The sequence below is a fragment of the Macrotis lagotis genome, chromosome X (assembly GCF_037893015.1).
Source record: "Macrotis lagotis isolate mMagLag1 chromosome X, bilby.v1.9.chrom.fasta, whole genome shotgun sequence".
NCBI classification, from domain to species: Eukaryota; Metazoa; Chordata; class Mammalia; order Peramelemorphia; family Peramelidae; genus Macrotis; species Macrotis lagotis.
The window spans coordinates 698,050,166-698,075,410 of NC_133666.1; the positions used below are offsets into that span (position 1 = coordinate 698,050,166).

Genomic DNA, 25,245 nt, shown 5'->3' on the forward strand with positions numbered 1-25,245 from the left:
CATCTGAAAAAATCCTCACTAGGTTTTTCCATTCCAGCTAACTATCCTCTCTCTAGTATCTCTTCTGTCCTTGGTAGCTAAACTTGAAAGGTTGTCTATATTAGGGGACTCTCCTTTCTCTCCTTTTATTTTTTATTTTTGTTTTTTTAAATTTTTTTGCAAGACAAATGGGGTTAAATGGCTTGCCCAAGGCCACACAGCTAGGTAATTATTAAGTGTCTGAGACCGGATTTGAAGCCAGGTACTCCTGACTCCAGGGCCGGTGCTTTATTACTGCACCACCTAGCCACCCCTCTCCTTTCTTTTCTTAAGTTTATTCATCACTCCACTGAAATTGTTCTCTCCAAAGTTACTAATGACCTCTTAATTGCCAAATCTAATGGCTTCTTCTCCATCATCATTCTCCTTGGCCTCTATGCAGCCTCAGACACTGTCCAGCACTCTCTCTTCCTTGGTCCTCTCCTCTCTAGGTTTTCAGGGCACCACCACACCTCTCCTGGTTCTCCTCCTCCTCCTCCTCTCCTTGCTGAATGCTCCATTAGATCATTTGTAGGTATCTCTTGGGAGTCTGTCCTTAGCCTTCTTCTCCTCTCCCTTCTATACAACTTCCCTGGGTGACCTTATCAGATCCTATGGATTAAATTACCATCTCTAGGCCTCTCCAAAATGCATGGCAGACACCTCAAACTGGATATTTGAATCTTATACTCATTACATAGCCAACATGGAACTCATCTTTCCCCTTCCTTCTATCTTTCCTATTACAGTAGGCGGCAATTAAGGTTCTCCTGTCAAGGGGTGGTTAGGTGGCATAGTGGATAAAGCACCAGCCTTGGAGTCAGGAGCACCTGGGTTCAAATCTGGTCTCAGACACTTAATAATTACCTAGCTGTGTGGCCTTGGGCAAGCCACTTAACCCCATTTGCCTTGCCCAAAACAAAAACAAACAAACAAAAAAGGTTCTCCTGTATCCCTCACTACTTCTCATTCCCACATCCAATCTCTTACCAAGGTCTGCTGATTTTGCTTCTGCAACAATGCACCCCTTTCTTTCCTTTCCTAGCCCTACTACCTCTTTAGTCTTCTTATACCTCTCTCTCCCTACCCTTTTATCCAATAGCATCAGCCTCCTCACTGTTCCATGAACATAGTCCATCATTTCTTAATTCTGGACATTTTCTTTGTCCTCCATGTCTGGAATTTCTCTATTCCACAACTGCCCTGCTCCCCCTATTCCACTAAAACTCCATCCTTTACAATTTACCCTATTTATCTCATAGTGTATTCTAATTGTTTGTAAGCCATCTCTCTGCTCTAAGCTCCTGGAGGGCAGGGTCTGGCTTTTGTCACTTTTTGCCCAGCCCCTATCAGTTTCTGACACATTGCACGTGCCTAATAAATGTTTACTGATTGATTGTGTGTGAAAGTCTGATAGAACTCCCACAAGTGAAAGAAAATTAACAATATAGAAAAAAGTATAAATTATATTCCAGAGGGAAAACTATGGAGTTTGAATATGGAGCAAAGCAAACTATTTTCACTTTTCAAAACTTTATGCTTTTCTACCCTTTTGCTCATGGTTTTTCCTCCTTTCATTATGATTGTTTTTTTACAACATAACTAATATTGACATGCATTGAACATGATTGTATATATATATATATATATATATATATATATATATATAACCTATATCATAATGTTTGCTGCCATGGGGAGGGAGGGAGGGAAAGAGGGCGCTAGAAAAATTTGGAACTCAAAATCTTACAAGAAAGATGACTGCTGAAAACCATTTTTGCATGTAATTGAAAAAATAAAATAAATTGACATTCAAGAAAAAAATCATACTTCAGATTGCCTTAGACAACCAAAATTTTTTCATTCTGTTAGAAATGCATTGGAGAAAAAGACCTGGGGATTTTTAGTTGATGAGGTTCAATTCAGCAATGTAATGGCACAGTACAAAAAGCTGTGATGTTAGTCTATAACCCCAGACAAAGAAGGATGAAGAGAAAGGGCCACCCTGTGGCTACTTGCTCAGCTTACTCAGGTAAAGCTCCTGCCCTAGTTGTGTGACCTTGGACAAGACACAATGCTGATGCCTCAAAAATCCAGGGCTATCCCCAGTCAACCTGATTTATATCAGGCTACTGGACCCAAATGGCTCTGAAGGAAAAAATGAGGCTGTTAACTTAGCACAGTTTTCATCACTCAAATCTTATTCACATGTATGTTATGGCATCACCCCTCTAATGTCATGGACTTCTTTGAGAACAAAAGACAAACAATCTCCTCCTCCTCCTCATCATCATCATCACCTGCTGGGGGGGTCTACCTCCAACTCTGGGAGTTGCATTTTCAGAAGGACACTATAGAGTGGAGGCCAAAAAGGGGAAGGAATAGGAAAGGCATCTAGAAATAGTGCCACACGAGGAACATTTGTGGGTATTTAAAATACTTAACCTAAACCGGGAGAATTCAGAACCATAAAAATCTAACATTTGGATCTAGACAGGGTTTTCTACTCCACAGAACCCTTAAGGATCTAAAACTGATCTGTCTTCTTCACCATTAATGCTCTCCTTCCTTCTTACCCTATACATCTAACCAAACTCTCACCCTAACACATCTAACCAAGCTCTCAAATCTTGCTGTTTTTACCTTCACCATATCTTTCACATACTCCCTGTCCACTGCTCTCACTCCACCACCCCCCTTTTCAAGTGGCCACAGCAGGAGCTTCCAGAAGGGTTTCCCTGCCTCAAGTCTTTCCCACTGGCACATAATGGTCAGAGTAATTTTCCTTAAGTACATGTGACATAAGACCATGGGTCTTCCCATTTAATCAGTCAATTAATGAATTTATAAAGACTCACTAGCTGAGGATCCAAAGAAAAGCAGAGACTCCCCCTCACAGAGTTCACATTCTTTTGGAAGAGATTATTTACAATGACTATGTACAGAGATACAGACCAGGGTAAGTAATCCCAGAAAATAGAAGGTACGCATTCAGTGAAAAAACCCAGTATCAGGGGCAGCTAGGTGGTACAGTGGCTAGAGTACCACACTGGAGTCAGGAGGACCCGAGTTCAAATCCAGCCTCAGACACTTAAATAATTACCTAGCTGTGTGACCTTGGACAAGTCACTTAACCCCCATTGCCTTGTAAAAAGGAAAAAAAAGTCCAGAATCCAACGATGAAATGTTCTATGGGCACAATAGCAAGAAGGGCAGTGCTGCTGGGTTATAGGATGCCTGGAGAAGACTAGAGAGGTCCATAGGGGGCAGGTTATGGAAGTCTGAGAAAGCCCCCAAAAGACTGGATATTTATTCTTTAAGCAAACAGAAGCTCGTGGAGCTTGGGTGTCAGAGAGCTGGGGGGAGGAGTGGTGTGACCAGGTCATACATGATCTTTAGGAAGAGTACTTTGGCAATTGTTGGAGGATGGTCTGAAAGGAGGAAAGACTTGAAGCAAGCTATGACAGGGCCTAAGGTGGTGAGCACCTACACCAGTCTTGACTGTACGAGTATTAGAAAGAATGGCCATAGATGGGTTCAGTAAGCTGAATACAAGAAAAAATTTGAGATTGGCACTCAAAGGGGGGAGCCTGGATGACTGGGTGAACATGGTGCTCTCAATGATAATAAGAAAGGAGGTGAAAAAGCTAAGGTGTTCAGTTTGTACATGATAAATTTAAGTTGTCTATGGGGGTTAAGTGACTTGCCCAAGTTGGAGACATGAACAAGCTAATTTTAAAGTCTTCTGAAGACAAATGAAAATGGACTTCCTGAGAGTTGAGATGACCTAGTGAAGTAGAATGGAGGCAGAAGAGAAGCTCAGGACAGCCAGGGGACACCTATTGTAGTGGGTGGAACCTGGATGTTTACCTCTGTCTGAAAAGGCTGGTGAGAGGAGACACCTAGGTTGGGCAGGGTCTCAAATTCTTGCTGTCAGAGGATCAGCTGTTAATTGATGTTTAACAAGAAGAGATGAATTCAGTGAAGTTGTTCTGGGATTGTGACATCAAAGAGGGCTTAGATTGGTTCTGCCCTTTAGGGCAGAAAAGAGAAACACTTAAGCCTAAAAGCATGGGGAAAACTTTCCTAACACTGATCCACAGAATGACCAAAGAACAGAATTCCAAAGCTCTTGTGCTCTGGGAGGGAGAGATGGATGGCCTTGGGGTCAAATGAAGATAGATTGCTTCTTACAATTCAGGAATTTATTTGATTTCACAGCTTCACTCATTTTGTTTCTTTTGTTTTGGAGGTGTTGGGGGGAGAGAGAAAGAGAGAGAATGAACACTTCAAAGTAAAATAAAATCTTTAAAAAGCAGAAAAAACTTTCTAACACTTAGCCCTAGCCAAAAATGAAGTGGATTGCCCCAGGACAGAAGGGATTTTCCTTTACTAGTGGTCTTCAAACAAAGCTTGGAAGACTACTGTCTAACTACTATGAACTAACCTCTGGTTTCTGACTCCAGACCTACTAACCTTTCTACCACACTGTTAAGCCAAGCCAAAAGGATTTCTTTTTTTTGGGTCTGTTGCTTGCCTTTGGGAGTCTCCAGTCCCTGTATTTTGCTCATGAAAAAAGCCAGGAGAGAAGTGGGGTGGGATGGGGACTTCTATGGAGACTTGGCCTTACTCTCCATCACAGAAGGCTTGTAAAGGGGGGGGGGGATTGGAGGGCCAAGGAGGGGTTGAAACCAGAAATGGAGCTTCCTTCCAGCTAAGGGAGTTGGGAAGGCCTAAAGAAGCCTAGGGGCTCCTAGACCTAGCCTGGAAGGATAGGACAGACTGTGGGATGTAGAGAGGAAAAAGAGAAGAGAGGGAGAGAGAATCTCTGGTTCCTGGTAGGAACAAATGCCAAGACAAGGCCAGGAAGGACAAAACAGGAGCCAGAACAGAAAGGACATCAGTGAGTGTGACAATATTAAAGACAAGCACACTGACAGACTTCTCAGTACTTTAGGCACTGGATCACCAGGTTTTGAGGCCCTATATTTCTCTTTCTCCCTCCCACTTGCTAATTAAATAGCAAAAAATAAAAATACAAACTTCCACATAAATATGCATGGTTGTGAAAATTAGCCAAATGCATTCTGCAGGAGACAAATTCACATGACAAATTCACAAGTGGATAGAGGTACAGAAGAAAGAAGACCCTTCAGATCAGGCCAAAGACTTCAAGGAGTAGGCTGACTTGCTTAACTATACATAGATGAGGGGGAGAAACCATTGAAAAGCCAGAGTGGTATAATCCACAAAAAGGCTTCATCATATCTAGTCATTTCAGACCAAATCTATTTATGTGGGAGGTGGAGTTGGGGGGGGGGGGACCTTAGTCAGTCCAGGAGTAAAGCCCTCCCTGCCCCCATGCCCTGCTTTCTCCCTTTCTGGCTCAGGGCACTGGTCTGGTCTCCATTCCTGGGGTTGGAGGGTTAGTGCTAGACCAGGGTTGAGACTAGCAAGGGAAACAAAGGACAGCAGAAAGGGTGGGAAGACCAGAGGGTCTACTTGTTTTCTCAGAAAAGAGAGAGACTTTTACCCTGGAAATGACAGAACAAAATGCTTAAAGGGGTCAAGATAAGTTGGAAAATGGGATGAGAGCACTTGGCCTCCCTGGCCCAGATGGGTCTACCAAGCCACTGTCAGCAACAACTGGAAAGCACAAGGAAAACCAGAGAGGGGCCACAAGACTGAAGAAAGTCAAGTGTTGTCCCAGAAAGATGACAGAGTCAAACTCTAGGTCAGGGACACCGACTAGGAATCCTGAGGAAAACCTCAAGGGGCATCACTGGCCCAAAAGAAAGGGGGGGGGGCAGCAGCCAATGAGCCAGGAATCAATGGCACAGACCCAGCAGAACCTCACAAGCCGCACAGATCACACTAGACTAACTTCAAGCCTTTTTGAACAGGATCGCTAACTTAACAGATGAGGGATATATTTTGGATATAGTGTACTTACATTTCCCCTATGCTTTTGATTAACTATTTCATGTTCTTCTTGTGAACAAGGGAGCCATATGAAGCCAGGAACCCAATCAGACTGACTGTCAGATTCCATGCTGACATGGCAGGAAGTCCTCACGGGAGGACCCTGGGGCTCTGTGTTAGACCCTGAGCTGTTTAGTCTTTTCAATGATCTGGATAAAGGAATAGAAGGTTTGCTCATCAAACTGGCAGATGATATCAAGCTTGGAAGAATATCTAACTCACTTGGAAGACAAGCCAAAAATCACTTGATGACCAATCAAGAACCACTCTTAGCTGAGGGGCCCTGACCACCCTGGGTTAGATCCTTGGACTGAATCAAATAATAGTGAATTCAATAGTGAATATGTCAAGGCTTGTCAAACACACAAATGAAACTTCGTAAACATAAGGTGCCAGAGGCATGATTAGATGGCAGCAGGGTTGGACGAGACTGCCAGCTTAATGAATCTCAACAGAAAAATGCTCCTAGACTATATTAGGAGGGGCAGAGATACTAGGAATGACTGGGGGGGGGGGTGGCAGTCCTGTTGCAGTCTGTCCTCATTAGGCCTCATCTAAAGCACTGGGTACAGTTCTGGGAAGAGTTTAGAAAGGATATTGATAAACCAGAGAGGCTCTAGAGTTGGGGCCGAGTCATGATTTTGTGCAGCCCCCAAGTAAGAATGCTTTTTAAATTGGTAAATAGTTTTCTAATATTTAAAAGTGTAAACATCCACTCTAGTCTTACATAAATAAGCAAAGGGGCCAGACTTGGTCATGGAGCAGGATCAACTGGGAAGTCTATATATGTTATAAAGGATTGATAGAAGGAACTGAGGATGTTTAGCCTGGAAATGACAGGAGACTGGTGGGGGGGGGACGGACTGTGGGGAGTGAACATGACAGCTGGTTTGAGTATTTGAAAGGACATCATAAGGAAGAGGCGTCTGTTTGGCCCTAGAGGGACAAACCAGGAGTGATAGTGGAAGTTGCAAAGGGGCAAATTCTGGCTGGATGGATATTAGAAGACATTCCCTCTATTTCAACTATCCCAAAGTAGAATGTCCTGTCTCAAAGGTTGATGATTTCCTCTTCTAAGGAAGTCTGCAAAAACCACTTCCTCAACAGGTTTGAGGAGGCATCTTTCCCTTAGGGGCTGGTCTAGCTGGCCAGGGAGGTCAATCCTGTGATTTAGCGTGTCTGTCTATGTTTCTGTCTGTCTCTGAAAAGTCCATCTCTTTGAGGACAGACTCAAGTTTTTTGATTTGATTTTTGGAACTTAGTGTGGTGACTGGAGCCAGTCAGTTGTGAATAAATGCTACTTCATTCATTTCCTCACTCATTCATTCATAACTGGTGCTGCAATCTTTAGTACCTCTTCAATCTATTCCTAAGGGCTGGGACCACTATCCTTCCCTCTCCAGAGTTGACCTCCATCCTTCTGAGCACATAAGCCCTGGCCTAAGCTTTCTAGTTCTCCAGCACATAGCACAGTTCTGGCCTGGCCTAAGCTCATCTCCTTACTGCTCCATCTCCTATCTCTAGGCCTTTTCCAAGGCTGTGCCCCCCCCCCACATACCTGCATGTGTTTCCTTTCCTCTCTCCCCATTTAGGTCTTTCTCATTTCTTTCAAAGCTCAGTCCAAGCATCACCCCTGACATCAGACCAGACTTGACTTCCCTCCCTGAATGACCAGACATTGATTGTGCATCTACAGACTGGAACAAGTTCTTTAAGGCCAGGTGCTCTCACTCCTGGTGTTGCACACCCATTGCTGTTCACAGCAGGTGCTTGTGGAACATCACTGAACATCTTGGGTTCTGAAAATGCCCATCTTCCCCTTGTATCCTGTAAGGGTCTAGTCCTCTGTTACATAATGTCCTTTCCAGGCCTGATAAACTCGGCTAGAAAAAGCTGCAGAGAGAAATTCTTGGCTTCACCACCAGATGGCAGGAGAGTCTCAGCAAGGTTAATGAAGTGGGGTTAAACTCTCCAAGGGTTAGCAACAAGAAGGGGAGCTTGGCCACCTCACCTGCAGGCAAGCCCCGAAACTTTCAAAAGGTTTGATTTCAAGAAGAAAAAGAGAAGAAATAAACTTGGGAAAGGAACCTGGAAGGACATTAGAGGAACTGGCCGTTCCATGGACCTGGAACCTCTTTTACCCTCCCCCCCAACCTCAAATTTAGAGTAAATTCCCTTCCCTTCAAGCAGGGAGCCAGCCCCGGGGAGAGATAAATCCCTCCCAACTCCATGTATCTGGCCTTCCCTAGAAATCTAGACCTGGACCAGGAAGGCTTCCAAGGGCTTATTTTCCAGAACTACTTTCAATTTAACCTGATTGTGTAAAAAAGCACCTCCTAAAAGGGTAAGACTGGTAGGTATAAAATGGTGGGCATACAAAGGGTCTTAAGGACCTTACAGTCTGGGAGGGAAGTACACAAGCATACAGCCTATTATCTACAGATAATGTAAAACAAATGCCATAGAAACAGAACAGATCCCAGATGAGGGGATAAGACACCTGGAAGAAGTCGGTCCTAGAGCCCCCCCTCTTTCCAAGAGGAAAGGAAATTAAGACACAGGGCAAATAGGGGACTTGCTGAAGGTCACAAAAGTGGTGACAACTGGCCTCCACCAAGCAGCTGACCTTCCTGAGGGAGAAACCATATAGCCCAGTCCTCTGGGCTTCGTGACTGAAACATGCTACCACAGTCAGCAGGTAGCAAGGATGGAGGGGGATGAAACAGGGCAAGCAGAGACAGGGGAGGAAGGCGAGGGACCAGAACACCAACTAGACCAGATGGGTTACTGCGCTCAGCTCCTCTGAATGTGAGGAGTGATGAAGAGGATGGTTTGGGGAAGACAACCAAAGAGAGACAAGGGGCATGGATCCAATTCACTGAAGCACAGGCCATCCTTCCTTCAGTTCCTTTTCCCTGTATTTAGGAATTCCATTAGATTCCTCCGACAGGTCTCTTTCCTAGGAGGCTTTAGTGAAAAAAACACCAGGAACTGGAAGACTGGTTTGCTGAGGGGAAGGGGGAATGAAGAAAGGCCTAGTTCCTTATGCTTTTGCCCAGAGTTAGTTAGCACTTCAACTCTATCTATTCAACTAATTTACAGCCCTTAAAAAAACTGTAAAACAAACTTTAAAAAAGGTTTGATTTCAAGAAGGGAAAGAAATAAACTTGGGAAAGGAGCTTGGAAGGACATTAGAGGAAGCCACTCTAACTACAAGTCTCCCAGAGAGGATTATTCATTTCTCATATATTATCAGCAGCATTTAAATAAAAAAAAACTTAGAAAATTTCCAGAGGAGCAATTTATATCCCCAAAATATCCCCAAAGGTCTATCATCATTACCCTAGGGACCCAGCTAGACTACTACAAGGTCTGTATCCCAAAGAGATCAAAGAAAAGGAAAAGGACCCCTATGTAGAAAAAATATTTATAGCAGCTCTTTTTGTGGGGATCCCCATCAGCTGGAGATTGGCTAAATAAAATTGTTGAATGTGATTGTGATGGAACACTATTGTGCTATAAGAAATGATGAGCAGGATGGTTTCAGAAAAATCTGGAAGACCCTGGAGAACAGTGCACAATAACAGCAACATTGTATGAGAATCAACTGAGAATAATTTAGCTATTCTCAGCTGTACAATGATCCAAGTCAGTTCTAAAGAATTCGTGATGAAAAATGCTCCCCATCTTTAGAAAGAACTGGAGGAGTCTGAGTGTAGATCAAAGTGTGGGGAGGTTCTGAGTATTCTCTCAAACATGCTTAACATGGACATATGTATTGCATCACAGTACATGTATAACCTATATTAAATTGACCTTGTCAATGAGGGGAGATGAAAGAGAGAGAGAATCTGAAACTCAAACTTCAATTAAAAAAATAAAAATTGTCTTTACATGTAATTGGAAAAAATGAAATATTTAAAACCAAAGAAATAAAGAGAAAAAAACTCTTCAAATAAGGAAAAGCTGAGGACTAGCTGAACAAACAGTGGTATATGATTGTAATGGAATATTATGATATCTTAGAAATTATACATATTAAGAATTAAGAGAAACTTGGGAAAACTTGCAGACTGGATAAAGATCAGGAAGACTTGTGCTCAAACTCTGGCTCATATATTTACTAACTATAAGAGCCTGGGCAAAGTCACTTCACATCTCTAAGACTCCTCATCCATAAAATGAAGGACAATGAACTCAACTGATTCTTTTCAAGATCCTTCCAGCTCAAAATCTAGGATCCTATGACTTGCTGTCAAGCAAGAACCAGAACAGTTTAAAGGCCAAAGGAAAACACTAAATAACTTGAGAAGAGGGGAAGAAATGCCCCTCTCATTTTTCCTTAGGCCCTGGCCCTCCTGCTGGGTATACAGAACACTCACTCAGATTAGGTTGGGGGTAGTCAGTGGAGGGGGGAGAAGGAACAAGCACTGCACGAGCATCTCCAATGAGATGTCATGTTGCTAAGCCGCTCATAATTATAAGGTCAACTGATACTCATAACCCTGGGGGGAAGGTGCTATTATCATTCCCATTTTACAGATAAGGAAACTGAGACAGACTGAGGTCCAGTAACCTGTCCAGGTCACCAAACTTCTCAATATCTGAGAATGTCTTCCTGACTCCAGATCTGACTCTATCCACCAGGCTTCAGAGTTGGTAGGCTTCTGCAGAACCTGGTTTTCTCTCTTTTTTACAATTACATGTACATTCTATTCCAAAGGATGGGTCGTTTGGTAGATGGAGAAAATATTTAGAAATGAATGAGATGAACAACAAAAGGTATCAATTAAATATGCTCTTGTTATTTAGTTGTTTTTCAGTCATGTCACTCTTCATGACCCCATTTAGGGTTTTCTTGATAAAGATACTGGAATATTTAGCCATTTCCTTCTCCAGCTTATTTTACAAGTGAGGAAACTGAGGCAAACAGAGTGAAGTGACTTGCCAGGGTAAGAGTGAGGACTCTGTGCTTGCTTGGGAGGCCAGGAGAGTGAAAGAGAAGTCTGGAGCCAATGAGATTCTACTGCAGGTAGTAACTTTGGGAAGAGCATTTTAGTCAAGTGATTAGGTTGGAAGCCAGACTGAACAGAGTTAAGAAGAGTGAGAGAGGAAAGAAAGTCAGTCAACCAAGAAGCATTAAGCACCCACTGGTGCCAGACTCAATGCCCCTTGGATCCAGAGGAGACTTCAGAGACCCGTCTGTCTGGTCCTTCACACCCTCATGTTTATAGATAAACTGAGACTTGAGATTAAATGACACAAATAAGTGTCAGAAACCATGTCCTCCAATTTCAGTTTATGCTCTTTCTACTGCATTATAACTGCCTCTGTTTAATTAAAAAAAAATTCAACTCATCAAGCACCCCAAAAGGATACAAAGGTCAACTAGCCCCAGTCCCTCGGGCTGCCATTCCTTTGGAGAGGTCAGTTTGGCACCAACCTCCCTCTGGGGGCCTGCATTTCTGCACTGTTACCCCAAGCTCCAATCTCACTCACCTTTAGTGCCTCAGGCCTAGGACCTGACCCCCATGTTTGGTGACTGAGAGAATGCCAACCAGTCAGCTTGCCCTGTTACCAGGCACCAGGCACCAGGCCCTCTTGCCCTCCAGTCCTCCCCCCAAGTATTCTCACTAGTTACAGGGCCTGTACACCCCTCCCTCCTTCCATTTCCTTTTCCTTCAGCACTATGAGAATAAACTCTCCTGGAAGAAGGAAGGAAAGAAGGCGTTTTAAGCCTCCCTGTTTGCTAGGCAATGTGCTAAGAACAAGGGCTCTCTCTCTCTAAATACTTGTGGCACTCCCCCAACAAGAGATCTCCAGAACACTCTGTCATTCATGCATTCTCAGAATAGTCAACATGCCTACAAGAGAGCAAAGGTTTCCAAAGCCCTTGATTACTACCACATCTGACCAGCTTGTTCGGCCCACTGTGTGAGGCCAATGACTTGCCCAGAGTCCCTGGGGGACCCCTCCCAAGATCCCAGGGTCCTGTTCAAACCATGGAACTCAAGAGATACTGCATCTGGTTTTTTACCCCAACTGGAGGTCTCAAAAGAGTGATTTTAAATGCAGAAAACCAAATTCACAGGATTACAAAGGAAACTAATTATGCTAAAATATAGTTGTTAAAAGTTTTTTAAAAGTTCACAAACCCCAGATTTAAGAATCCCTGATTGAAAGTAGAAAAATGAAGACTCAGAGAAGGAAGCTGTCTTAGGGGATTCCAAGAAGAAATTGTAGGGCTTCACCCCAAAGTCAGTCATGAGAGGGAGAAGAGCAACCCAACCCCTTCCAATACCCTTTTCTCTGTCCAGTTAGCCATCAGTAATGTCTTAGAACAGAGGCTTGTGGGGAAAGTTAGAGGTAGGTCTGGAAACCCTGGTCTCACCCAGTTCCAAATCTCCAAACCAGGCCATATTGGGCCTTCTGGACACAGACAAGTAGATTAGGAAGAAATCTGAGTAGGGAGAGAGCCTGAGCACAGGGCAACCCCATCTCAAACCAGCCTAGGACAGAGAGGAATCACAGAAGGCTTCCAGGAAGAGGTGGAGGCTGAACTAAACTTCAAAGGATGAGGAAGATTTAGGAAGACAGGAAGAAGGTAAGAGAGAAAGGACTGTGCCTTCTATTTTCCCTCAGAAGTGGAAAACAGAAAGCAGAGTTGGGGAAGAGCAGACAGTCCAGTTTAGCTAGAATGAACCAGGGGAAAGACTTCATTGACTGGACCTAGTGGCAACAACAGACCTAGTACCCAGGTTACTGAATTTCTGGTTCTGGTCCCTTTCAACCATATAATACTGAAAAAAAAAAATCTGAAATGAGGCATGTTAGGGCTTAAAAAACTATCTAGATGTGAATTCAGTTACCTTTGGTTACTTAGCTAATCAGAGACAGGATGCAAATCTATAGCTCTTTCTACAAATCCAACACTCTTTCCACAAAAATATTCTCCTACATTCTATCATCTCTACCTTTCCTATACCAACTGTTACTTCCAACAGCCTCTATGCTGACCAAACTAGTTACAAACAAGTCTTTCAGTTCCCTGATGTGAGTGTGGATCCTAATGCTGAAGCCACAAATTACCTGTGTATGTACCTGGGTAACTCACTGACACCCCCCCCCCCCCCCCGTCTTCAGTTTCTTCAAGTTGAGTTATCAAGAATTCCTTAAGCCTTGGAAAAGGCTTCCTGGAGTTCACTTATAGTTAATAAGCATTTATTAAGCACCTACTGTATGCTGGGCAGTCTGAAAGGAATAAAAAAGACAAAATTAAAAAAAAGATCTCCACTATCTCTGCTCTCCAGGGGATATCAACATGCAAGCAGTTGTGCAAACAAGATATACCCAGGATAAACTGAAGAAAATCAACAGAGGGGCTCTCTAGCATCGAGGGACCCTTGGAAAGACTCTTTGCAGAAACTGGGTTTAACAGAGACTCGAAGGAAGTGGAGACAAGGATGGAGGACACTGCTGAGCCAGGAGGTCTTGTACAAGAGCAGCCAAGGGGCCAGGATCACCAGGAAGAAGAGGGAGCAAGGCTTGTGAGAAGACTAGAAAAGGAGCAAGGGCCAGGTTAAGTGGAGGGTTTTAGATTTGATCCTTGAGATAAAAGGAAGCCACAAACATTACTAAATGGGGAACAACACAGTTACACCAGGAAGATCAATTTCAGAACTGAGCTGAGCATGGTTAGTAGTGGGGAGACCATCCAGAAGGCTCCTGCCACTAGTCCAGACTTGAAGGATCTGGGACTGCACCAGGGTAAGGAAGGGGGCATAGACAAGAGAGGCTGTGAAATTAGAAACACAGGAAGGGACAACTGATTAGATATGGAAGACACACACACACACACACAAAGACTAAGAGAGAATTCACAACTAAGGTTGTGAGCCTGGGTTACTGGAAAGAAAATGGCACCCTTAAGAATAACCAGGAAGAAAGGAAGGAAAGGTTTGAAGGAAAAGAGTTTATAGTTTTGAACATACTGAATTTAAAGTAGAACACCCAGTTCAATATGTTCAATAGGCAGAGAGAAAACAAGAATGGAGGTCAAGAGAGAGAAGTTAGGACTATATAAATAAAGCAGAAAGTCTTCAGCATAAAGGTAATAACCGAATTCATGGAAGTTTATGACATTACCAAATAAAATGGTATAGAGAAAGAAGAGGTCCCAGGAAGAGTGTACTTGGAGATATCCAAGGTGTATGAATTTGATCTGGGTGAAAAGAAAATCCAGCAACAGAGAGCAAGAAAAACAGGTCAGAGAGGATAGGAGAACCAGGAGAGAGGAGTGTCAGAAAAACCTAGAATATCAAGAAGAGGATCGACAGTGATCAAGAAGGATAAAGCCTGGCAAAAGGTCTGAAGAGTTCACTGGTAATGTGGGAGAGCAATTTCATGTGGTTAGAAGCCAGCGTACAAAGTTAAGAAGAGAGTGAAGGGGAGATCGGGAGGATTTCTCAAGCTTAGTCATGAGAAGGTAGACAGTCATTAGGGAAAGATGGATCAGGTGAAGCTTTTCTGAGGTTGAGAGAGATAAGGCAGTCAATAGACTGAAAATTAAGGAAGACTGAAGACTGATGAGAAAGAGGGATGACAAGAGGGGATGATCTGCTAGAGAAGATGGATGGAATAGGATCACCTGTGCAGGTACAGGGGTTTGCCTTGGCAAGAAGAGAGAGCCACCTGTTCATGTGAGACAAGGTTGAAGAAGGAGATAGCCGGGAAAGACAATTGAGAAGGAGGGGGAAAAGAGGGAGCTCTTAGTGAAGGGTCTCAATTTTTGTCAGTGAAATATGAGGCCAGGTTCTCAGCTGAGAGGGCAGGAGGACGGAGAGTCATAGGGGGTTGAAAGAGGGATGAAAAGGTTTGGAAGAGCTGCTGTGGAAGGTGGGAGAGTGAGTCAATTATGGAGGAAGAGGTACATGGATTGCTGAGCTGCAGTGAGGGCCCAGTTCAGAATATATAAAGCTGGAGTGATTGGTTTCAGGGTTTTCTGCTCCATTCAGCAGCAATGGTGGATGTGATCCATGGCTGCAGCTTGTAATATATTAAGGGGAGAAGGGACTCCAGAGAAGAGGACAGTGTAGACTTAAAGCAAGAGATCAAGCTGGGGAATGGAGGAGAGTGAAGGAATGAGGGCCTAGGGTTGGATTTCTGAGAGGTCACAACAATAGGGTGGGGCTGCAAAGCAGAGGGAGAGATGGAATCCCAACAGATTGTAATCAGATAAAGGAGTTTCAGAGTTCTTGAGATAGAAGCTGATGATGCCATCTCTGTATGCAGCCTGGGTACAATGGAGGTCATGAGAAGTAAGCTGAAGACCTGAGGAGTATTGGAGGGATTATCAACATGAAGTCCCCTGGTGTGAGGGCCAGAATTGGGGAAGAGAGTCTGTGAAGCAAGCTTTGAAATCTTCACCTGTACAATGATGGAACTGAGTTATATGACATTCTTGGAGTCCTCAGAGTTCCCTCCCAGTTACAGATTCTATTGTACTTCTGCTCAAATTCTCCCAAAGTGATATTCTCTTTTTTTTAAGATTTTATTTATTTTGAGTTTTACAATTTTCCCCCCATTCTTGCTTCCCTCCCCCCATTCCCCACAGAAGGCAGTCTGTTAGTCTTTACATTGGTTCCATGTAATACATTGATCTCTGTTGAATGTGATGACAGAGAAATCATATCCTTAAGGAAGAAAAATAAAGTATGAGATAGTAAAATTACATAATATAACTTTTTTTTCTAATTTGACGGTAATAGTCTTTGGTCTTTGTTCAAAGTCCATGCTTCTTTCTCTGGATACAGATGGTATTCTCCATTGCAGATAACCCAAAATTGTCCCTGGTCGTTGCACTGAAGGGATGAGGAAGTCCATCAAGGTGGAACGTCACCCCCATGTTGCTGTTAGGGTGGACAGTGTTTTTCTGGTTCTGCTCATCTTGCTCAGCATCAGTTCATGCAAATCCCTCCAGGCTTCCCTGAATTCCCATCCCTCCTGGTTTCTAACAGAACAATACTGTTCCATCACATACATATACCACAGTTTGCTAAGCCATTCCCCAATTGAAGGACATTCATTTAATTTCCAATTCTTTGCCACCACAAACAGGGCTGCTATGAATATTTTTGTACAAGCAATGTTTTTACTCTTTTTTATCATCTCTTCAGGGTATAGACCCAGTAGTGGTATTGCTGGGTCAAAGGGTAGGCACATTTTTGTTGCCCTTTGGGCATAATCCCAAATTGTTCTCCAGAAAGGCTGGATGAGTTCACCAGCTCCACCAACAAAGTATCAGTGTCCCAGATTTCCTGCATTACTTCCAACACTGATCATTGTTCTTTCTGGTCATATTGGCCAGTCTGAGAGGTGTGAGGTGGTATCTAAGAGATGCTTTAATTTGCATTTCTCTCTAATAAGTAAGATTTCTTCAGCTGTAAATTGCCTTTGCATATCCTTTGACCATTTGTCAATTGGGGAATGGCTTGGTTTTTTTTGAAAATTTGACTCAGTTCTCTGTATATTTTAGACACGAGTCCTCTGTCAGAAACACTAGTTGCAAAAATTGTTTTCCAATTTACTACATTTCTTTTGATCTTGGTTACACTGGCTTTGTCTGTGCAAAAGTTTTTTAATTTAATGTATCAAAATTATCTAGTTTGTTTTGAATGATGTTCTCTACTTCTTCCTTGCTCATAAACTGTTTCCCTTTCCATAGATCTGACAGGTAAACTACTCCTTGATCTTCTAGTTTGCTTATAATATTGTTTTTTTATGTCTAAATCCTATATCCATTTGGATCTCCTCTTGGTATAGGGGGTGAGGTGTTGGTCTAATCTAAGTTTCTGCCACACTAACTTCCAATTTTCCCAATAGCTGGACTCTTTGGGTTTATCAAACAGCAGATTACTATAATCATTTCCTGCTATTGCCCCTAGTCTATTCCACTGATCCACCATTCTATTTTTTAGCCAATACCAGGCAGTTTTGAGGACTGATGCTTTATAATTTTAGATCTGGTAAGGTTATGCCACCTTCTTTTGCACCTTTTTTCATTGAATCCCTGGAAATTCTTGACTTTTTATTTCTCCAAATAAATTTACTTACAACCTTCTATAACTCAAAGTAATTTTTTGGAATTTTGATTGGTAGGGCACTAAAGAAGTAGTTTAGTTTTGGTGGAATTGTCATTTTTATTATATTAGCTTGACCTACCCATGAACAGTTGATGTTTGCCCAGGTATTTAAATCTGATTTTATGGGGTAGCTAGGTGGCGCGGTGGATAAAGCACCGGCCCTGGAGTCAGGAGTACCTGGCTTCAAATCCGGTCTCAGACACTTAATAATTACCTAGCTGTGTGGCCTTGGGCAAGCCACTGAACCCCATTTGCCTTGCAAAAACCTAAAAAAAAAAATCTGATTTTATTTGCCAGAGAAGAGTTTTGTAACTGTTTTCAAAAGTCTGCCTTGGCAGGTAGACTCCCAGGTATTTTATTTTGTCTGAGGTTACTCTGAATGGGATTTCTCTTTTTATCTTTCTGCTGTATCTTGCTAGTCATATATAGAAATGTTGAGGATTTATGAGGGTTTATTTTATATCCTGCTATTTTGCTAAAGTTGCTAATTATTTCTAGTAGTGTTTTAGTTGACTTTTTGGGATTCTCTAGGTACCATCATATATATCATCTGCAAAGAGTGAGAGTTTTGTCTCCTCCTTCCCTATTCTAATTCTTTCAATTTCTTTTTCTTCTCTTTTATTGCTGAGGCTAACATTTCTAATAGGATATTGAATGGTAGTGGTGCTAATGGGCATCCTTGTTTCACCCCTGATTTTATTGGGAATGCCTCAAGCCTATCCCTGTTGCATATAATGCTTGCTGATGGTTCCATATAGATACTGCTTATTATTCTAAGGAACAAACCATTTATTCCTTACACTCTCCAGTGTTTTTAGTAGGAATGGGTGCTGTATTTTGTCAAAAGCTTTTTCAGCATCTATTGATATGATCATATGATTTCTGATAGGTTTGTTGTTGATATAATTGAGTATACTAACCGTTTTCCTAATATTGAACCAACCCTGCATTCCTGGGATAAATCCTACTTGATCATAATGTATTATCCTAGTGATAACTTGTTTTAATCATTTTGCTAAGATTTTACTTAAGATTTTTGCATCTATATTCATCAGGGGGATAGGTCTATAATTTTCTTTCTGTTTTAACTCTTCCTGGTTTAGGTATCAGCACCATATTGGTGTCACAGAAAGAGTTAGGCAGAGTTTTGTATTCACCTATTTTTCCAAAGAGTTTATATAGAATTGGAACCAATTGTTCCTTAAATGTTTGAAATAACCAAAGTGATAGTCTTTTTAAGGAGTCTTTACTCATCTGAAGTCAAGACTGTATTATTTTAATATTTTAGATCAGGGGCTGCTGCTTGTTTTTGTATGACCTTGAGCAAATGGTTTATTCTTAGCTCAAGGGTCATGCCAAAACAGGCAGCAGCCCTCTGGATGCCTGTTTCAGATTGTATTCCACCTTTACCAGTCACCACTTACCTCACCTCCCCACAGGATTCCCACTTGGCCCTCCAGAACATGGGGTCATATTCAAACTGCTGTATTGAAGTATATGTAATATATACTAATGCTGTGTGCCTAGTCAGCTGTATACTGACTAGGAAATCACAAATGAACACATCTTACACTGACTGTACTTTGATTTATTTTTGTTAAATTCCCCAATTACATCCTAATTTAGTGCCAGGGTGACAGTGAGTTTGATACCTTGGTTCCAAGTGACAGAGAAAGTTTGTCCCTTCATTTTTGGAACTGATCTGACCATTCTGGAGCACAATTTGGAACTTCCACTCATCTATCAGCTCTAGGGTTGGCACTAGACTATTCCCTCCAACACGTCATCTTGCTCAGGTGGGGACCTGCTTCCAGAAGAAGGGAAAGCTCACTTGTTCAGGACCAAAGTCCCATGAACACATATGTCCCTACTCACAACCCCACCTCTTATTCTGAGCACAGGAATCAAATAAACATTTCCATTGCTACTAGAAAAGTTATGTCTGCTGATTCCCTATTACCATAGTCCCTGGCCCAATCATCCCTCTCTATTCTAGCTATCATCTCCCCTTATTACAAGGGTGCTTAGCCTTTTTTTGTGTCCTGGCTTATTTTGTCCGTTTGGTGATGTCTATGAACTCCTTCATCTATAATGTAGCTGTAATAGCATCTGTCTCAGGTTGAAATATGAGGATAAAATGGGGTAAAAGTGCCTTGTAAACCTTAAAGAACTATAAATGTTAATGATTATTAGAATAATGCTTTTAAATTCAAAAAGCAAAATACATGGGATTAGAAAGAAAACCAATTGCATTGAAATACAGCTATCAGAACGATTTCAGAGACTCCATGTTAAGAACCTCCAGCCTATAAAAATGTAAGTTCCCTGGGGGAAGGAGCTGTCTCATTTGACTTGTTAAGAAATGTTAAGGGACTTGCATGAACTGATGCTGAGCAAGATGAGCAGAACCAGAAGTACACTGTCCACCCTAACAACAACATGGGGATGATGACCAACCTTGATGGACTCACTCATTCCTTCAGTGCAGCAATCAGGGACAATTTGGGGCTGTCTGCAATGAAGAATACCATCTGTATCCAGAGAAAGAACTATGGAGTTTGAACAAAGACCAAAGTCTATTACCTTCATTTTAAAAAAAAAGTATCTTATATACTACACAATTTTGCTATCCCTAATATTTTATTTTTTCCTGAAGGATATGCTATCTCTCTTAACACATTCAATTTCAATCAATGTATAGCATGGGGGCGGCTAGGTGGCACAGTGGATAAAGCACTGGCCCTGGAGTCAGGAGTACCTGGGTTCAAATACAGTCTCAGATACTTAATAATTACCTAGCTGTGTGGCACTGGGCAAGCCACTTAACTCCATTTGCCTTGCAAAAAATCTAAAAAACAAAACAAAACAATGTATAACATGGAAACAATGCAAAGATTATCAGACTGCCTTCTGGGGGGGAGGGATTGTAAAATTCAAAACCTGACAAAATGGTAGGTAGAAACTACTGTTGTATATAATTGTAAAACAAATAAAATATCAAATAGAATAAAAAAATCGGTCAGATCGAAATAAAAAAGAAATGTTAAGGGGTACCCTGAAATTGTCTTTTTAAGATGCCTTATTTTCCAAAAACACTGGACCCATTCTATACAGGAGGCCCTGAATGTGATGGCACAACCCTACCCACCACTGCTATCATGTGTTATTTGTATCCCAAACTGGACTCCCTGTAAGTTCTTGGGAGTCAAGACATCACTAGTCAGTCTATACTAGACTGGATAACTGCTTGTGTAGCATGGATCCTTGGAAATGAGCAGACCCTCCTATCTTTATACTCTAGAAGTTCTCAAGGGAAAAGAAACTGGTTTTGCTGTGGCCTTGTTCCTTCCCCTTTGGGAGGGCTTTTGTCCTTTTCCTACCTTTACTTCACCTCCCCCCCACTGGGCACACCCCCTTTAGATGGAACCATCTGGGATCTCTTCTTCTCTTTGTTCTACTGTTACAAAAATGCAAGTTTCTGCACTAAATGCGAACTGGGGTTTCACATGTATGCTTATTTCTCGTCATAAACCTAGAGTTCCCATTATATCTCATGATGATGTAATTGCCTGTTGACTCTATATGTCCAGTGCTTGGCAAAATGAGTAGATGATCAATCATTATGATCTATCTTGACTCTGAGATTTGATTCTCTTTGGTTCCTGTAGCTGCCTAGAGTTAACACTTGCCTCTCTAAAACTGTACCAATGGGACATTAACTTTAGAGCTTTGAGTACAGTCCTGCAACAAGCCATGTGTTTGTCACTCAAATATCAGCCAACTTGTACCCAGAGGTTGACCAACCGAGGTTGGGATGAAGATCATAAACTTCCATGCTAAAGCATCCAAGTCATACAATCTCCAACAAGAAATGAGGGAGCACCATGCAACCAAGGGTCCAAGGTTCAAGTTTGACTACTTAACATTTGGGGGACCATGGGTCTACTTTCACCTCTGAAAAAAATAAAGAGTTCTCTAGATCAAGACTACTTTCTAATAATGGTAACAGCCCATATAAACAACATTTTTTGGTGGGGGGTTCTTAATAATTTTTAGGAGAATAAAAGGATCTTCCAACCTTTCTGGAGAGCAATCTGGAATTATGTCCAAAGGGCAACAAAACATACCCTTTGACCCAGAAATACCACTACTGGGTGTATTCCAAAGAGATCATAAAAAAGGGGAAAAGACCCAAAAGTACAAAAATATTTCCAGCAGCTCTTTTCATGTGGCAAAGAATTGGAAATTGAGGGGATACTCATCAACTGGAGAATGGCTGAACAAGTTGTGGTATATGAATATGATGGAACACTGTTGTCTGTAAGAAATTTTGAGGAATGGGATTTCAGAAAGTCTGGAAGGACTTACATGAACTGATGCTGAGTGAAAGGAGCAGAACCAGAAGAACTTTCTACATACTAACAACAACATGGGATGATGCTCATTCATGATGGACTTGTTCATTTCAGCTGTACAATAATCAAAGACAATTCTAAAAACTTGTGATGGAAAATGCCATCCAGTGCGGAGAAGAAACTGTGGAGTTTAAATGCAGATCAAAACCTACTATCTTCAGTTTTTAAAAGCTGTTTTATGTATTATATGTCATTTTTTCACTAACCTTTTTCCCCTTCTGTTTGGATTTGATTCTTCTTTCACAGCTAGATTAATATTAATTTAAGTTTTGCCTAATTATACATGCAGAGCCTATATTAGATTGCTTTCTGATGGGGGGAAATTGTAAAACTCAAAATCTTGCAAAAAAAAATTGGTAAAAACTATCATTGCATGTAGTTGGATAAAAATATTTTAAAAATACAGAAAAATAGAAAAAATATTGATGAAAACTTGTTGCATGTTGTTAGGAAAACAAAAATTTTTTTTTTAAAAGAATGTAGGTGGGGGGCAGCTAGGTGGCTCAGTGGATAAAGTGCCGGCCCTGGAGTCAGGAGTACCTGGGTTCAAATCTGGTCTCAGACACTTAATAATTACCTAGCTGTGTGGCCTTGGGCAAGCCACTTAACCCCATTTGCCTTGCAAAAACTTAAAAAGAATGTAGGGGCTGCTAGGTGACTTAGTGGATAGAGTACCAGCCCTAGAGTCAAGAGGTCGAGTTCAAATAGAGTCTGACACCTACTTAGCTGTGTGGACAAGTCACTTAACCTCATTGCCTTGCGAAAAACCAAAAAAAAAAAAATGAGTGTAAAAGGATCTTGAGAGCAGAAAGGCAGAAAACGTGTGATATTAATTAACCAAATCCTCTCCAACTTAAGTCTTATGCCTATTGACATCACAGTGCTTTGGTAGGTTAGGTAAGCTGGCAAATTTTTCCTGTATGGAGCCAAATGGTAAATATTTTAGACTTTGTGGCCAATAGATAAAACTGAGGATATTATGCAGTGACTTAAATATCAAAAAACAAATTTCCATAAAATTTCTATCAACAAAATTTAAAATATAATTGAGGATGTTTGGTAATACAGACCTAATGTTTTGTCTCTTCATAATACAGTCCTACTAATAAGAGAACAGAATGGAATTCTTTTTTGGGGAACTGATATTTTGCTTAACTGGAGTTCAAAATTAAATGTTCCCTATCATCAAAATCAAATGTAAATGTTCATCTGTTAATGCTGATCTATAATAATCTGTTTTTACACATTTCATCTTTGAAAATGTCTTTTCATGGGGCAGCTAGGTGGCGCAGTAGATAGAGCACCAGCCCTGGAGTCAGGAGGACCTGAGTTCAAATCCAGCCTCAGACACTTAATAATTACCTAGCTGTGTGGCCTTGGAGAAGCCACTTAACCCCACTGCCTTGTAAAAACTAAAAAAAAAAAAAAAAAAAAGTCTTTTCAGGGGCAGCTAGGTGGCACAATGGATAGAGCACCGGCCCTGGAGTCAGGAGTACCTGAGTTCAAATCTGGCCTCAGACACTTAATAATTAGCTAGCTGTGTGGCCTTGGGCAAGCCACTTAAGCCCATTTGCCTTGCAAAAACCTAAAAAAAAAAAGTCTTTTCAAATAGATAAAAATATTATCATATACTTCTAGCAGTACAAAAGCATATGATTTTAATTAAGCATATTCATTGCTTATGTGATGATGATGATGTTGTTCTATCCTTCATTCCCAAAGACCTGGATAGCAGGGAGATGATGTCATGACAAGCACATGAATTGGATTTGAGTGAGGGGAGGCTGTTCTAAGTCACCAGTCTTGCTTTTTCCTCCAGAGTCATCTTGGTAAAGTGACCAGATATGAATCAGGATTACTGGAGATGGCCCTGGATGTGAGGCTATTAGAGTTAAGTGACTTGTCCAAGGTCATCAGCTAGCAAGTGTCAAGTGTCTGAGGGCAGACTCAAACTCCCATCCTCCTGATTCCAAGATCAGTGCTTTCTCTATCCACTGTGCCACCTAGCTGTCCCCATTGCTTACAAGGTCTTTCTAGAATTTTATAGAAGTCTTCTCTTGATAGTTGGCTTTTGATACATCATTATATTACAGATTAATCAACTCTAACTGAAGGTAAGGTAGAAGCTCCTTAATAGCATAGCTAAAACGAATTTTGAAATTTCTTCTGTATTTGGATTGAGAAAAACATTGTCACAATGGGAGTTTGACTTTGGAAAACAGACTCTCTGAAAATCTGTGTAGCAATAGGGATCTTATCTTATTTCTTATTTCCATCTTGAGCAGCTCAGGAAGTATATAATGTATCTCAACTTTACTTGTGATTTAAGTAACATTTGCCATTGTTGAACTGAGTTTATTGCAGTAGAAGTTTTGAGGTAAGTGCTATTTTGCCTTGTACTTTTAGGCTGAATTCATTAAGAAACACTATCAAGTCTGCAGCAAAAACTAATTTCCACAGCTATAAAGTGGTTCGGGTTTTCATTTAGAAAAAAAAAATCGACCTTGGTTATAAGCTCAAAAAAATTGCAATTATCCCCCCCTTCTCATTTTGACAAGATCAATATGTGCTGTTAAATAAAATGTATGGCAATGCACATGACACCCCAAAATACAATTTATAGAGTGTTAAAGGAGTGCTAAACAATCAGAGCACCACACATGGAAGGTCTCGTGAATAGTTATCTTGCATTGCTCTTGCAAAAGCAGCCAGAGACAACACAAACTATTATAAGCATAGTTGTATTCCAATAAAATTTTATTTGTGGACAAAATTTCACATGATTTTCAGGGTTCACAAAATATTTTTCTTTTGAGTCTCTCCCCCCCACTTAAAACTGTGAAACCATTGTTAGGTGGGAGGTCAGCAAGCCAAGGGCTGAGTCTGGCCTAATATATGCCTCTCAACCTGGTTGGCAGTCTCCTCACTGTTCTTGTGTGTGTGTGTGTGTGTGTGTGTGTGTGTGTGTGTGTGAGAGAGAGAGAGAGAGAGAGAGAGAGATTGATTATTGGTAGAGTTGTGAATTGGTCCAACCAACTATGTTCAAAAGACTAAAACTGTGCAGCATTCTTTGATCCAGCAACTACAAGTAGGTCTCTGTCCCAAAGAGATCACAGAGAAAAGAAAAAGGATCTATATGCCCAAAAATATTTCTAGCAGCTCTTTTTGTGGGGGCAAAGACTGAAGGGATGCTCATCAATTGGGTAATGGTTGAACAAGTTGTGGTATAGGATTGTGATGGAGCACTATCATGCCAAAAGAAATGATGAGCAGGAGGATGGTTTCAGAAAATCCTGGCGAGACTAATATGAACTGATAAAAGTGAAATGAGCAGAACCAGGAGAATATTGTGTAGAGTAACAGTAGTATGTGGGATGAGCAGCTGTGACCAGCTTGGCTATTCTCAGTACAATGACATAAGACAATTCCACAGAATTTGGGATGAAAAAAGCTCTCCATCTCCAGACTGATGGAATCTGAATGCAGATCAAAGCAGACTTTTTCCCCATCTTTTTCTTTTTCTGGTCCCCATAGAAATATAGTTTGTAGGACTGCACATGTACAACTAAAGCACCTCTCTCAAATTGCTTGCCTTCTCAACAAGGGGGGGGGGGGAGGAGGAAGGAAAGAATTTGAAACTCACCATTTTTTAAAATGAATGTTAAAACTATTTTACACGTAACTGGAAG

At 41.5% G+C, this 25,245-nt stretch overlaps 1 protein-coding gene across 7 annotated transcripts in view; it reads right to left on the reverse strand.

Annotated features, from left to right (window-relative positions):
- The window catches only part of MED15 (mediator complex subunit 15), a 107,909-nt gene that overhangs the window by 60,325 nt on the left and 22,339 nt on the right, over window positions 1-25,245 (reverse strand). Inside the window, exon 1 of one of the 7 annotated variants that reach the window (XM_074206624.1) lies at window positions 3,889-13,055. The exons of the other annotated variants lie outside the window; for them this stretch is intronic. The gene's annotated coding sequence lies outside the window, so the exon portion shown is untranslated. Of the gene's footprint in view, window positions 1-3,888; window positions 13,056-25,245 lie in introns of those variants that run through there. 7 annotated transcript variants of the gene reach the window in all.